The 15,334-nt window shown below is 42.3% G+C and overlaps 1 long non-coding RNA gene across 1 annotated transcript in view; it reads left to right on the top strand.

Moving 5' to 3' along the window:
• Positions 1 to 7,887: 7,887 nt before the first annotated feature.
• The window catches only part of LOC137470003 (uncharacterized), a 63,439-nt gene continuing 55,992 nt past the window's right edge, over positions 7,888 to 15,334 (top strand). Inside the window, exon 1 of the long non-coding RNA XR_010996867.1 lies at positions 7,888 to 8,072. This is a non-coding gene — a long non-coding RNA (uncharacterized lncRNA). The remainder of the gene's footprint in view (positions 8,073 to 15,334) is intronic.

The raw sequence follows: 15,334 nt of genomic DNA, 5'->3' as shown, positions 1-15,334 counted from the left end.
ATATATATGTAATACCTACTGCGATTTTGCTCTGTATTTCTAGGAGGTTCTTCACTGAACTGCATCAAGATGATCTGGGAGCATTTCTGTAGAGCAGGTTGTTGGCTTAAAGGATCTTTGTGCCCTTCATGCTGCCCTTCAGGTTAGAGAACAGCCCTTTTTCTTTTACATTTTGATGTATTTCAGGGGTTTTTTTTCTGTTTGAGAAGAGGTCTAAGAAATTGGGTGCTTTATCCCAAATTGAAACTATCCTAGATGAAATTTCAACACTTACTTTTATATGCTCTACATACTTTAATATGTTTCTGACTATGAAATAAAATGCATCATCTCAACAAAATAGCTTCTTTTTTACTGCTCTGCAAAGCATCTGCTGTAATATGTTTAACTTCCCAGTAGCAATTCAGCTCAGTTAATATACTACAAGTATAGAACTTGTATTCAATCTCTGAAATGACTGCTCCCCCCAAAAATCACAGAATCACAGAACAGGCTGAGCTGCAAGGGACCCACAAGGATGACCAAGTCCAGCTCCTGGCTGTGCACAGCACCATCCTCAATAGCCACACCGTGTGCCTGAGAGCATTGTCCAAACCCTTCTTGGACTCTGTCAGGATCAGTGCTGTGAGCACTGCCCTGGGGACCTGTTCCAGTGCCCAGCCACCCTCTGGGTGAAGAACCTTTTCCTGATATCCAACCTAAATCTCCCCTGATTCGGCTTCAGGCTGTTCCCTCAGGTCCTGTCCTGGGTCACCAGAGTGAAGAGGTCAGTGCCTGTCCCTCCTCTGCCCCTCACAGGAAGCTGTAACTGCAGTGAGGTCTCTCCTCAGGCTCCTCCAGGCTGAACAGACCAAGCGACCTCAGCTGCTCCTCACACGGCTTCCCCTCAAGGCCCTTCACCGTCCTCATCGCCTTCCTTTGGACTCTCCCTACAGCTTTATATCTTTTTTGTATTGTGGCTCCCAAAACTGCCCCCAGCACTCGAGGTGAGGCTGCCCCAGTGCAGAGCAGAGGGGACAATCCCCTCCCTTGCCCAGTGCCTGGTGCCCCCCAGGACTGGGCTGGCCCTCCTGGCTGCCAGGGCACTGCTGACCCGTGTTCAGCTTGCCATGGACCAGGATCCCCAGGTCCCTTCCCATGGCACTGCTCTCCAGCATTTCATTCCCCAGTCTGTACATCCAGGGCTGCCCCATCCCAGGTGCAGGCTCTGGCACTTCTCCTTGTTGAGTTTCCTGTGGCTGGTGATTGCCCAGTGCTCTCGTTTGTCCAGGACCCTCTGCAGGGTGCTTAAGGGAGTCACCAGCTCCTCCTAATTTTGTATCATGCGTGAACCTGCTCAGTATCCCTTCCAGTCCTGCATCAAAATCATTTATGGAGATGTTGAAGAGCAGAGGGACAAGAATGGAGCCCCCTGGAATTTCACCAGTGACAGATCAAATGTCTGGTGTCCCCACACTCACCATAACCCTTTGCTCCTGACCTATGAGCCAGCTGTTCTTCCATCATATGATGTGTTTATCCATCTCATGGAAGACATTCTGCTAAAATCTTTTAAACACAATCTAATAAAAGAATGTAATGAAAGGCTTTAGAAAGTTTCAAGCAAATGCTACAGAGCTGCCAGGTATTTTTTAGAATTTGCTTCACTGAACTTCTTAGGTGAGCAAGGTACGAGGACAGCTGCTGTCAAGCTGTAGCTGCAAGAGGCACAGCTTGAGGAGAGCACAGCCTGGTGGCACAGCAGCTGAACTGAACTTCTCCCAGACCTCTTCCACAGCAGAATTGTCCCATCCAGGGCTGCCATCACCATCCCTCACACGCCTGCTGGAACATCCCTCTGCCTCTGGCTCTCCCACACCACCAGGTAGGCAGGAGAAGTTAAGTGCAGGCTTGCTGTCGCTGTGCTGCTCCCCAGGGAGTGTTTTAGGGTTCTTCACAGACAGACTGCAGTGCCATACTTTTGGGGACTGCTGCTTCCATGGAAACGACACAGTTTTTGTGCTCTTGCTCTGAGGAAGCTGCTTTGTGAAACATGATTAAAAGAATACACTTACTTAAAAGCATAGATTTACAGCACTAAAGCTGTAAAAGAAAAGAGAAAATGATAGAATTCATTAAGATTACATTTAATAAGGATTCCTCTCGGCTTGTAAGGTTGTTGTGTCCTGAGGAAATGAAAGCTACACCCTTTCTGCTTCTTTTCTGCCTAAAAAGCTGTATGTAGACTGGATCATCTGCCAGTCTGTTGTCCCAGATAAAAAGGCTTCACTCCCTTCTCCTTTCTCTGCCTCCCCTTCCTGGGCCTAGCACTGGAACGTGCTTTTGCTGGGGTTTAAGTTGTTTTCCTTCTCGAGGTCCTTTAAAACATGTATGCCTTAACTTGTATCTTTCCAGCTTCAGCTTGGTAACTGCCTGGGGGTTTTCTCATATTTTTTTAAGGTCTTTTCAGATATGGCAGTAAGATTTTTAAAGATTGTGTTGAAGTATTTGTTAATTGCACACATTTCTTAGGCACTGCTGAAACTTGTTTATTTTCTGCAATATGTCTGTTTAGATTACATCTGCGGTTTTCAGTTAATGAGGAGGAAAAAACCCAACCTTCTCCATTTTAGGGAGCTCTCAGGAGACCTGTCAGATGCGCTGGTGTCTTGTACTGGGGGGCTCATGGATTTGTCTCATGAAGGAGAAACGCCCCACTCTGACAAGGCTGGCTCCCTACATCAAGCTGAAGACATAAAACAAAAAAGGGGAGATGGGTAATAATTAGTAGACCAAAAACTGTGCATGTCTAATATTTTCATGGTCATGAATGCAAAATAAAGTGGGAATTAACACAGTCCTAAGACTGCTGGGGCATGGAGGAACAGCAGCAACACAGCATTCCAGGTTTCCTGATTTTCCCAGCGCACCGAGCCCTTTCAGTGCAAAGCCAGACTACTCAACCAAGATCCCCCAAACCCCAAGTTTGCTGGCAAAGGATGGAGTTTATCCATACAGTGGTGAAAGGACCAAGAGCAATGGGCAAAATTATGAATAGGATCATTTCCAGCCTGGAAAGTCTGCTTGGCAGTAGCACCAATGACAGTCAGCAGCTGGCTGACACTTGTGCAAACTTGCACTGCTTCCTATTTGAATATGGAAGACTTTCTCTACATTTTTAGTAGCACTACTTAGCAGATCAGCATGAATGAAGAAAGGGTATTTTTATCATCATCTAGGCTTCGCTGAAATTTTGGGTGAATAGAAAATGTATGATATTTTCTTCAGTTCACTTTCTTGGGATTCATTTATTTAGCTGCTATATATGTTTTTTTTTTTCCCCTAGATGCCTGTTGTGAAATTCTGGATATGTGACACCTGCAAGACTTGCTGTTGCAATAATTAGCATGAAATGATGCACAGCATTTTTAGGATAACTGATTTATCAATATCTCTTTCCTTACAGAGAGACTTCAGTTTCAGTATCACTGAATCCAAATAAGGTTGTAAAGGCAGAGGAAATAAAGTGTGCATATTAATGATTTATTTTAAAATCACAAACATTGTGTATGCTTTTTATAAAACTGCACAATGGAGGAAAAAAAAAAGATACTTTCTCTTTTCAGCACTGGCCAGACTGAACCACACAGAAGTTTTTCAGAAGACTGGGATCTCTCAGTTGCTTTTAGCGTCTGTGGTGTTCTATAAACCTTCCAGGCACACAGAGGACACTCACTGCTCCCTCACTGGAAACTTTATAATCCTAGATTACTACGACAGGCAAGGATTTAGATTACTATGACAGGCAAGGATTAAGAAATTAGTTTGGCAGAATGATCTTTTTGCCTCTTTCCGAACATCACTCGAGAGAGCACAGAAGCATATGAACTTTGAGGTCTACATTCATTTTAGTGCCAAAGGATTTAAACATTCTCTGGAGAGTGTTGGAGAGTTCTGGCTCAGAAAAGAAGCCTCAGTGATGGAGCCTTGTAAGAAAAGAGAAAGAAGCTTGTTGAATATGGTTTTGTGGGTTTATTTTTTTGTTGTTGTGTTTTTTTTTTTAATCTTCTGCTTCCAAGGATGCCGTTGGTGCATTCAACCCTCCATCTGTAAACTTCTTGGTGGGGGGGGGGTTGCATCAACGTAGACTTGAGAGGAGGGAAAAGACAGATTTGATTCTCCCACACAGAGAGCTGTGCCCTGAGGGAATGCTCACCCCCGCCCCGAGCGCTGTGCGAAAGGATGGAAGGCAAGATGTTGGTGTGTTTGTGGAGAGGAGGCGGTGATGCTTGAGTTGGCAGTCTGGTTATCAACACCCACCTCTAGGTAGCTGCTGATCTTCGAAGGTGCTGTTCACTGGCAAAGCTGAGGCTGGTGGGCAAGTCTGGAAGTGCCTCTGCAGCTTGCTGTTGAGTAGGAGGAATATGTTCCCGAAATGCAGAGATTTGGGGAAGTGGGTGGGACAATCACGTGGCCATCTGCTTAGTGGCGCAAGAGAATTTTCAACTGTTGCACCAAAAAAAAAAAAAAAACACCACCAAAAAACCAAAAAAACCCACACAGTATTATTTTGCTCTCAGTTTTCCTCCAAACAAATTATTTTGTGACTCTCTGAGCTACTCATTTACAAATATTTTTTGGCAACCTGTAAGAAACATAAGCTTGGTTTGGAAAAAAAAAAGGAGCTGCAAAGAAGACGCCCATGACTAAATGCAGACATCTCGGAATGAACAAGAGAGGAAAAAAACCTCACCCAAACAAATCTATTGAGAGGGAAATGTAGAACACTATAAATAATCTCAGACAAATACAACTGTAATAGAATAAGCTTATTCTGACTCAATCCACTAATCCATATTTATTCACATAACGAATAGAGTTCAGAAATGTAAATTTAATTTGTATCTTGTTGCCTGAATGCATATGAAAAGGCAGCTAAATTTGCTTATAAAAATTCTAATATTTTATACATTTTCATCAGAAGTAATAACTAATATTTCCTCTGTTTTCTTTTAGTGTACAGAAACAAAATTATCTTTACATACATTCCTATTTAAAGTTTTGAAGAAGTACAGATCTTCAAAGTGAATTATAATTTCTGTTCAAACCATGGGATAAAGAATCAAATATAAATAGAAGCTGAATGGATTTCATAGACAAATGCTGCTGTTTAGTCTAAATGTCACTGTATCATTCCCATGTGTGTAGCTGAAAAAAAATGCCATTTTCCCAGGACAGGCTATTTTCTGCAGCCCTGCAGAGGTGGAACATGAAACACATTGACTTGCTCATGTCAGGCTGCCCTTCACAATGAGCATAGTTTCTCCTCTGATTAATTGTCCACAAAAAACCCCAAGAAGACTAAAGCGCCCGTTTCAGAGGAAAATTACCACCACTACTTTCAGCTCCCGGTATTCAGTCAGATAATTACTGATGTTTGTCATTAAAATTGGGAAAATCTATGTTCCCTTTGACTCCAGTTTTCTCATTTTTGTGTCTCACTTAGATTGAAATGTCAGATAGCTGCAAATGGTTTTGTACTAATAATTAATTAAACCATAAAAAACCAGCCAAAGCTGTGTGCCCTTTTCAGTAAAAGCAATTGTTTATTCCAGCTGTGTTCTCCAGAGCAATCTTTCAAAATTAGTATTGGAATTCTTTATTCCAGATTGCCATATATTTAATTGTCTTTCATTAGTACTCATTTCTGCTCTTTTATTTTGCCTTTCTCTTTGTTCCAATTATTTTTCATGTCAGTACTTTCTGCTTTCCAAATTGTTTAATGCAAGCTAAATTATCCAAATCACATAAAGATTTAGAACTTCAAATTAAGCCACATAATTTATCCATTGTGAATTTTTCTCATATTACTTAAAATATAAAAGAAAGAGCAGAAAGAGTCACAGATGAAATCACAAATTTCAGCCCAGTTTTCATTAATACATAGATACTAGAAATAAAATGCCAGTTTATGTAGCATATAGACTGGAGTTGGCATACTTTGTGACTGATCAGGCCCTGGATCAAAAAGGCTGACCCAACTGGTTTGTGATTTGAGCTAAACTCAGTCTCTTAAAAATGTACCAGAGAATGTAAAATACAGCAGATACCACGGGAATGAGGATTGTGGGAAATCTCTTTCCAGAAATCTGAAGGGAATCACTGCATATGAAGCTTATCAGGGTGAGGTAAAAAGGCAGTATTATACAGCAACCTTCTTTGCATTTTGACATGGAGAAGCTGGGCCACATAAACATTGGATTTGGGATTTATCTGCCCTACCCAAAGTAACTGAAAATGGGATGCCTGCATCCATGTTTTTTATTTTCTATCTCTTGTTTTGTTGTTGAAAAGAGATTGTCACTTCTTCATGGCTGATTCTGTCCTAGGATAGAGGTGTCTGAGACCTGCTGGATGAGATGTGGTGATAATCTTTCATGCCTCAGTTTTTGGATGTTTAAGTTAAAAGTGAAGCCCCTGTGAGCTGTCAGAGGGGAAGACAGGCAGTCCTGCTTAAAATGTTAGATCTCTGTAAGACATCTTGCACAGGGCACGCAAAGGTGAGAGGAGCTGCTTCAGGTTTGAATGTGATGTAGTAAGGAGCACAGGTAACACTGATATCTAGAAAGTCAAGAGAATTTTATAGCTGGAACCTGAGCCTATGCACTGTTGCCTGGGAAGGTCAAAATTTTTCATGCTGAGTTTGGTTTTGGCTACTGTGCTTCATGCACGGGTAGGTAGAAATAGTTTTGCATCATTGCTGCTGCTGCTGCTGCTGCTTTTGTCATCTTTTGTCCTTCTGCAAGGAAAACAAGTGACCACTTTTTGTCATGTTTATTTTGCTTCTAGTGTTTCTTTTTCTTCCATCTGTGTACTATCATACACAAAAAGCTGGGAGGCATCAGATAAAGTAGTCTGCAGAGATTATCTCAACTCACTGCAAACATGCAGGGCCTGATTCCAACATCCCATTTATGCAGTCCCTCCACTGACTGTCCTCTACAATAAATAAACCACACAAAATGATGAAGAATGAAGATGCCTGTCTCATCGTGCCTCAGCTTGATTAGTCAGTTAAAATAGTGAACAGGTAATTCACTATTACAGGGTAGATTACAGGGGAAAAATTTTATGATGTGTTTTGTTAAAATGATTAAGAGGGAAACACCTGATGTGCAAGTAAAGAAGCTTTGAGCTTCCCTACCACAAATGTGTGCACATATCCATGCTTTGCTAACCTGAATGGATTGACTGAGGACTTGTAAAATGTAGGCACAAAACTGAGGCTTTAAAAGTTTGCACACAGATGCTTTTGAGAACAGTAAAAGACTGGTTAGGAATTTGGCATGAGCTATTGATTTCCAGAGTGTTTTTTGTCTTAATATAGAGCTCTTATCTGAGATCAGTGAGTATATGACAATGCAAATAACTAAATTGCTCAAATCCCATTCAATTATTTGGCTGCATTTTGTTATAATAGTATTGGTTATTAAAAGTCTATTATGTGCTTAATGGGAATCATGACATGGTCATGTGGTAATCAGTACTAAGACCATGGGTTCAGACCCCCCAGCTTTGAATGTCATGTTTGGAAGTTTTTTGAGTTGTAAGCTGTCACTCTGCATAATTGTTTCTGGCAGTGTGGTACAGATCAAATGATTGCCACATCCTAAATCTCATTCCATTCACAAATGGAGCTGAGCTGTGGATGTCATTAGTTCCTAATCTGTGAGTCATGGAGGAGGTGACAAAGAGGCAGCAGAAACTTAAAAAAAAATTAAAAAAAGGTTTAATTACAGGAAGAGTTCAGCTGTGCAGCTGTGTTAGTTTACAGATTACAGATTACAGCTGAGGCCAGTTAACTTTTTAAGGCTGAAAAGGGTGGGGGCGATCTGTTGATCGATCTTTGCTTGATCTCCAGGGGCTCCTTTCTGGCTTTACAGCCCTGTGAAGGCTACAGAAAGCATTGGTGAAGCTCAGGTTTTAGGGTGCATAAGTTGGTTTTATTATTTGGACCTTGGCTGAACTACAGAGACTCAGACCAACTGCTGAAACTGTCTGGATCCTTAGCTGACACAGTTTGTCGTTTGTAGGTGAGTATGATGAAGAGGAACTGAGCCTGGTTCCAGGCTTTTGGATGTACTTGTGAACATGAGTACGGGATGAATTTGAGTTTCTCTGTGTTTTCTGTTGATTTACAAAGCCAGCAGATTGAGCCTTATTGAGAGAATTTATTACTTTCTTGTATTGCTGTAGTCATGTTCTCAGTTGCAGCATGTAAGGTCTGATGTGCAGTCTGACTTAGTTAAGCTTACTTTTTAGAGCTAATTCATCTATTGGTGCCAAATAGAATTTTTCCTGCTTTGACATGCTTCAACATACATTTTTCATACACTCTCCCTTAGCTGAAGAAAAGCAGAAAAAGAGAATTGAGATAGAAAGCATTTGCCTTCCTTCTCTTTGTCACTGGCTGCAAGGCAGGATCCTGCAGCAGCTGCCTCATCACTGGAGCATTTGTTTCCCGTTGAGATCTCTATTGACCTCCACCGAAGCTTTGTTATGGAGAGAGCAGTGAACTCTCAGTGCTTTGTTTGGTTCCACCGTATGGGACAGGTTCTGCAAGCAAAGTAGACTGCTTAGGTCTCAGACCTGGGCAGGAAAGGCGTTAATGCGAGCACACTGCCAAAAGCTGAAAGCAATGGGGTTGTCTGTGCTTCGGAAGGATCTCATTTGGTGAATTTTCTGCATGGGCTCCCTGTTTATTTTGTTTTCCTTTCTTGTGGTGTTGTAGCATTTTATTTCTCTGTCCAGCTTTCCTTCTCACAGTCCAATTCCTTTGTGAGGATCAGACAACTGCTGTCAGATTTCTCACTTTCTGCAGCTGTTTTTTTATTCATTTAGGAACAGGTTTTGAGCAAGGCTGCGTGGTCCAGTGGTAGAAAACAGGCAATGACAAAGATTGCTCCAAAGCTGTAAGCCTTTCTGATAGGGTTGAGAAGGGTTAGACTGTGACTGACTTGGTTTCACACAGCCACACTGCTTTTGTTTGCTTTACAGCAGTTGAAACTTTCATTGTCTTGCTGTGATGTCAGTGTGCTTTACAGGTAAAATATTTTAAATCTGGGCTCCAGCTTCTGGATCTAGAGCCTCTGGCTAAAATGAGCTTCAGAAGCAGTGAGAAAAGCTCTTATTTACACTCCTAGCTGATGAATCAAGCCTGTGGTTCCCACCCTTGAAGCAAATCTGCCCTTCCTCCTCCTCATCCTACCCCACGCTCTCTCCAGGGTGCCGCAGGGAGAGCGCTGCTGGTTTAAGGGAGAGGTGAAGCTGTCAATGGCGGGATGGAAAGGCTCCAGGCTGGGAAACCACAAAGGCTTTGGTAACAACAGGAAGAAACCGGGAGATTCCCAGTGTGGTCCCCAGTTCGCCGTTTTCCCCAGAGACCAGAGAGTGATGCCGGAGTTCTCGCTCCACAGGCGCATCTCCCCTCGCACAGTTGCTGTCACCCTGGCCCGCCCATGGGACTGCACGTGTGACACGGGTAGCTTCCAGAGGGAAAGCAAGAGCCCTCCACACCTCCTACGCTCTATGGCGACAACTGAGCAGGCTAATTTGTGGCTTTGATTGCCGAGGAGCTGCAGGGACTGCGAGGAGGCGTCAAAACTGCGCTGCCCGCCGCACTCCCAGGGAACCTGGGAGTGGTCGGAGTGGGCGGATGCTGCGCTAGATGTGTCAACAAACTGTTGCAAAGGATAAAATTAGTAGGCGGCAAGTGAATGTGATGCGTTGGAAAAGTGCCACTGTGGCTTTTTTCACGGGGACGTAACGCCGCAGAATTGTCCCGGCTTTCTCTGGAGCAAAAAAAAAGCAGACTGCTGGTGAATCAAGGGATGAGCCGGATAGAATTATTGAGCACGCTGGGAGCTGTTGAAGTAATTAAATTGTCACGTGGGATACATTCTCATGGATTAATAACTTGGTAGGAAGGAAGGTTTGTTGTACTCCTTCTGACTTTTGTGTTTTTCTGCTGTTCATCTTTCTCCAGCAAAGGTTAGAGGTAGATAATGGGGTGAATGATCAGATTTTGGGTCTAATGTAACTTACCTATTCTTATGATTTTGGTAGCTGCACCATTTAAAAACTTCCCGTTTGAAATCTTGTCTTATTTTCACTGAAGTGTGATACTTCTGTTTTCTGGAAATATTTTTGCCTCAATTGAAGTATTTGGTGTGGAGCAAAAGCTGATTTATTGTCTCAAATTGAGTGTGATAGGTATCAAAAGCCTAACTTTTATTAAGGAATGCTCTTTTGCTGAGAGACTAATTAAGAAGTGAAACTTTTGACTGTAGAAACAGAATACACGGTGGCAATAATAATTAATAACATGTCAGTAGGAACACCACATTGAAGCAGAAGTAATTTAAGATTAAGACATTTCAGGCACGGTTAATGATTTTCATTCACTGGAATTTTTTTTTTCCAAGCATCGTTGTAACTTTTTGAGGGTAGTTTAAAATAATCTAATGATCTAAATAGTTTGCAATCCTGAGGTTTGGCATACATTACCACTGCTGCTTGAAGAGCTTTTCAGAGATGTTGTCGGCTATAGATCCAATGTTATTTCAGTACAAGACAAATTTCTAATCCCTGTTGTTAAGAAATAACTGTTGCATTTTTCAAATGCCTTGTTAAAGATTTTAGAAGAGGTTAGGAAGTCATCTAAGCTTTCTTGTTTGCCCCTAGAGAGGGTGTAGAAACGTCTAACTCAGCTGAAGGGACTAATGAATTAAAAGCGTTAGCGCTGAATGTACTGTGTGGGTGGATGCCTGGTGCTCACGCTGGTGGTAATCCCTGCAGGAACTAATTTATCCTGAAAGTGGCAGGTAGCTAAGGAAGCTGACTTTGACTAGAATTTGTTTCAAGAACTCACTTTTGCTTCCCTTTAATGCATCCTGCCAAAGGCTGAAATGGAGTTTGAGAAGTATCAATAGGACCCTGCTAACATGAAAGCTCTGTCTGTGCGACCAGCGGGGTTGTTGATGAAGTGCCACGGTATTTGCAATGTGAAATATAAGGCAACCTTAAAGCTGACTGTACTGAACTTACTGCTGAGTGTTTACGGAGCAAATTGAGTGCTGCTGCTGCAAGATGAGCTGGAGTAACTGATCTCGACTGAGGCTCAATTTATCTGAGCGGCGCTGCCCGGTTAGGAGCGCGCTTTTGAGGACAGGCTGTGGAGGTGGATTGCTGCGCTCTCACGATGAGCTTGATGTGCTGTCAGAATTCATCCAGACTTGGCTGTTAGTCAGCATTTTAAACCTAGTGCTGAGATCCACTTGTGCTCACACCATGCGTGTGAGGCTGGTGTTTCCTCTGCCCCTCTCACGGGGTCACTGCAAAGCACCGGTCCTGTGAACAGAAGGAGTTTTTAGGCCACAAACCAACAAAACTCCACTTGAAAAGAAGAGTTGTGCAGCCTGTTTTTTTTTTTTTTTAAATATTTGCAAATGTTCATGGCGAATGTCTCCTCTTGCTTATATTTGAGAAAACATAGGTATCATCCATAGCCCTGCACTGGAGCTATGCTGGGTGGAGACAGGGGCGTCAAGGGGAGCTCCTCAGTACTGACAAATGTGCAGGACATTTCTCAGGTCACAGCAGAGATTTCTAAAATCAAAGTCATCTGTCTGTATGAAGAGCGGACACTAATCCTGAATTTTAAAAAGTAGTTTTAAATGAACAAACTAGAGGTTTTTTTTTCTATACAGGCTTCAAGTTGTCAATGATATTTCTATTCCAATTCAGGTTTTCGAGTCCTGCTGCCTTGGATACATGTTTTTAGCTTTTCCAAACCAACTGAGCAAACCCTTAGGGTTGAAGTAGGTTGCACAGAGAGAGGTGACATATTTCTTTGATAATATGGCAGTGCAGCATTTCTTAATATATACTGAAATGATTAATGTCTTCTATCAAACACAGCAGTAGTAGCTGGAATTGTTCACTCTTCTCCATTTCTTCCTATTTTGTGGAGAAGGACCTGATCTACATGGATTGTATCCATGGAATCATTTTCTCTTTTTACTGTTCATGAAATAACAATGCCAGTAGCTGATGGCTGGATGAGGCAAACATTTAGAATCACCATTGGATTATTGAGGACAGTGTTTTAAGGAGCTGGTGTCCCATATATCAAATTTCCTGTGGCTCTTTTGGCACTTTGGGGCAGGCTAGAGGAGCAGCTACGGTAGGACAGTGCCTTGGGGAGGAGCTTTTTGAAGGATGCAAGTCTTGAAGCAGATCTCTGTGTACTCAAGCTGTGCTGTGGCACAGGGGCACACAGGCCTCTGACACGGGGGTGGAATTAGAACAAAAGCCTTTAAGGCATCTGTAATTGACCCGGAGATGGAAATAGGTGTTGGTTGGAAACAGGTTCTCTGGTTGTCTTTCTCAGAGCAAGACTGGAGAGACCTTGCTGGCTGGATCTTCTTTCTGAGGTTATTTCTGGATGCAGGTAGAAGTGAAATGGGAATAGTGTAGCATCCTGCTGTGGAGAACCAGTGGAGAGCACCAGCCCCTCTAAGCCAGGGGGATGATCACTTTGTGCGGGTTGTTTTTTCTGTGCTTTGTCACTTTGCAGACATTGAAATATCAAATTATTTGATACTGACCTTCATTCACATTTTCACAATCAGTTTTTTACCAACACAAAGAGCTGGTTTTATGAATTACATGTACCTCTTTTCTGTGTGTATCTTGTGCTGCCAGTTGTCAAACAGTGAGCACAGACCTGCTGGTTTTCCTTCTGCCCTGCAATGCTGTGACTGTTTGGTGAAATATCAACACTTCAAACATAATATCCTTTTTGTCCTAATCCGAGCCACTTCTCTCCCATTTCATTTAATCTCTAGGGCAGCTGTTCTGGTGAGAACCCTTCTAACACTGTTAAACAGCAAAAATGCCTGCTTACAAGAGCTGCTGCCCCACATTTTCTTGTAATATCAGCTGGCAGGTGCTAACTACTGTAGCTGTCTTGTGAGGGCTGTGGTGACAAAGATAAACCTCAGGCTAATTTTCTGAACAGAATCAGTCAGCTTGAGCGAGTCTTCTTGTTTGGAAATTAGATAATGATGATCTTAGCTGTAACGTTTTAAATTATGGAGTAAATAAAGAGCTGGATGCTTCCTCATATAGTTAGCTCTTAATTATCATCTCCAGTGGCAGTGACGGGATATGTTGATGTTTATGATGGATATAGAGGTTGTTCCAAAATTTCTTTAGGCAACAGCCTGGAAAATCCATATTTACTTACACTGTGTAGAATAACATCTGGGTTTCTGTCATTTTTGACAATAGGCACCAACTATATTTCATAATGACATGAATTTCCCAGGGAGACAGTAGGTATCGATCCATTAATTGCAAGATTTTTTTTTCCTGTGTGTCTTCAGAATTAGAGGTTTTCTATGTTAAAAATAAGGAGTTGTGTTTGGAAGAAGGCAACAGCCGGGTAGACAGGATCCACAGAGCCCGGTGGGAGGCTTCAAGCTGGTCTCATTGCACGTGTTGAGCAGTGCCCAATGGTTTAAATTAGCAGTTCTGTGCTTCTTGGTGTTTGTGCTTGTGGCTGATAACATCAAGGGTCTCCATCTGAAACCTCTCTGGGTCTTGGGCAAAGCTTCCCAAGTAGCCAATAGTTCAGCAAAGTTTGTATAAGTGACATCAAAGTTTCATGGGAGCAGGTTTGTACCCATAATCCAGAATGTGACTCCCAGCGTGGGAGTGCTGAGAAACTGGGAGAGGCCGATTGAAGTCCCATTCACTGTCCTTACTGTTCTCATCTCTAGGCCTGAATAGGGAAAATTGCTTTCTCTGTGGCTGAGGACCACATTGCTTGAGTCCTCAGTGTTCAGAATTCACACACTGGCCATGCTGGGAACCAGCCAGAGGTTCAAACCCCAGCCCCCTGATGAGATCAATCAGAAAACACTGGAAGAAAGCAGAAATTCTGTGCAGGGCTGTGACAAAAGATTTCCTATACACCTGGCTATAATTGTGTGGCAAGCCTGGGCTGCAGGTTGTCATAACTAGGGCGTTTTGCAACATAATTTTGTCAGGAAACACAGTTTGCAGCAACTTTTGGGGCCTAAAATAGGTAATTTAATCCTATTAAATTTCTTTTCCTCATTTACAGCAGCTCTAGCAGCAAGCAAAACTCTGATTCTGTGCCATTAAAGTTTTCCTGATGCAGTCTCTGCCAAAGATTACATGGACACTGCCATTAAGGCTTCCTGAGAGACTGCTTTGAGCAGCAGAAAATGTGCTATATTTTCTGGATGTCCTCATAAGGCTGAATGGGAAATCAGACTTAGTGTCTCAAAGCAAAGCACACATTTAATGAGCCAATAAATAACCAGGCATCAGATGTGATACTGACTGTGGAGAAATATAGATCATGTGCTTTTCGTAGAATCAGTGAGGTTGGAAAAGACCTTTGAGATCACTCAGTGATCTCACCCACTTCCCTGGGCTACCCACTTTTGTCCATAATTCTATAGAATATTTGTTCTGCTGGATTCTCCCTCTGGGCTGATTGCAGATCAGCTATTAAATGAAAATGAGCAAATGGTGCTTTTTAGTTTTGATCACCTAAAAGGTTCCTTCCTGAGAAATCTTGACTTTCACCTCAGCAACTCCTTCTGTGTATGATCTGTAGGGTACACTACAGTAAAATATGAATTAAATTATCTTCCACTTATAATATATATTTTCCTTTTGACTATTTTTTTAATTTCCCAGGTAATTTTGTTTCCAAGGGTGAAGTCCCTGCAGTCAAACACATTAAAAAGTCCCAGCCTGTCTGAAAGTGCTATTTTTTTATTATGTCTTTTTTTTTTTTTCCCCATGCAAGCTGTTGGAGGGCTCTGAACTGCTTTTTAAAAGACTTAAGAAAGACTTTGAGCTTAAAATCCAGCCTGCAATGTGGAAATAAAAGTTTTAATTGGCCCCACTGTAATGGTCAGTGAATGAGGCAGCATCTCTCTGTTAAGAGGGAAAGTTCTAAGCTTCATTTTGTAGGTGGTTTCATTTCTGCAGAGTTGCAGCTTCCAGAAGAGTTGCCTTTTTCATCCCTGTCTGAATTGAAGCTCGTGTGAAGGGCCATTGTTAATAACTAGAGGGGAGGCAATCTCGTGTGGATAGGTCAGGGAAGCATTTTTAGCTGTGGATGGCTTTTAAAACTTTTTGCTGCATTTCAGAGGTGGATAGACTTGCTGTGGATTGACTTCTCTGTCTATGGCTGTGGTGGCACCAAGTATCTTAAGAGTTTGGTTTGACTCTCTGAGAAGCCTTTGCTGGC

Source organism: Anomalospiza imberbis, chromosome 3 (genome assembly GCF_031753505.1).
Source record: "Anomalospiza imberbis isolate Cuckoo-Finch-1a 21T00152 chromosome 3, ASM3175350v1, whole genome shotgun sequence".
In the NCBI taxonomy this organism is placed as follows: Eukaryota; Metazoa; Chordata; class Aves; order Passeriformes; family Viduidae; genus Anomalospiza; species Anomalospiza imberbis.
The sequence above is the reverse complement of the archived record's forward strand: the minus strand, read 5'-3'. Positions and strand labels throughout refer to the sequence as shown.